Source organism: Galeopterus variegatus, unplaced genomic scaffold (assembly GCF_000696425.1).
Source record: "Galeopterus variegatus unplaced genomic scaffold, G_variegatus-3.0.2 Scaffold1419, whole genome shotgun sequence".
Taxonomy (NCBI): domain Eukaryota; kingdom Metazoa; phylum Chordata; class Mammalia; order Dermoptera; family Cynocephalidae; genus Galeopterus; species Galeopterus variegatus.
This window is the reverse complement of record NW_007727530.1, coordinates 403,803-404,300: the sequence shown is the minus strand read 5'-3', so window position 1 is coordinate 404,300 and position 498 is coordinate 403,803.

Sequence of the window (498 nt, the reverse complement as noted above, 5' to 3'; positions counted from 1 at the left end):
GGCCGAAGCCCAGGGTGTGGTGGAGTGACAATCTGGGCGGGTTCCTCCTCCCTGCCCTCCCAACACTGGCTGGGGGCTCCCCCCGCCACCAGCCCCGCCAGAGATCCACGGGGGGAGTGGGATTGTAGGCCAGTCCGCAGGCCCCGGGGCGGCCTGTGCCGAGGCACGCAAGTAGCTCAGCTCAGTGAGAAGCTGCGCCAAGCAAAGAGGGCTGGTCTGGCTGATCCAAGCCGGCTCCGCCCCCACCTGAGAAAATGGAGGCAGCGCTAGTGCTGGTGCCTAGCCTGGTGTGGTAGGCGGGAGCCAGGTGGGCGTTTGCCCTGCAAGCGGGGTTGGGCTGGGGGTCACTCACTGAGCTCACAGAGCTGGGCTGGTCCAGCGCCTTAGTCTCCATTTCTGCGTCTTTCTTGGCCTTTGTTGCCTTCGGCTGCTCACTTGGACCCGCAGCGCAGCTTGGGCGCTCTCAGGAATCTTCTTTTGTGTCGGCCCTAAAACCTC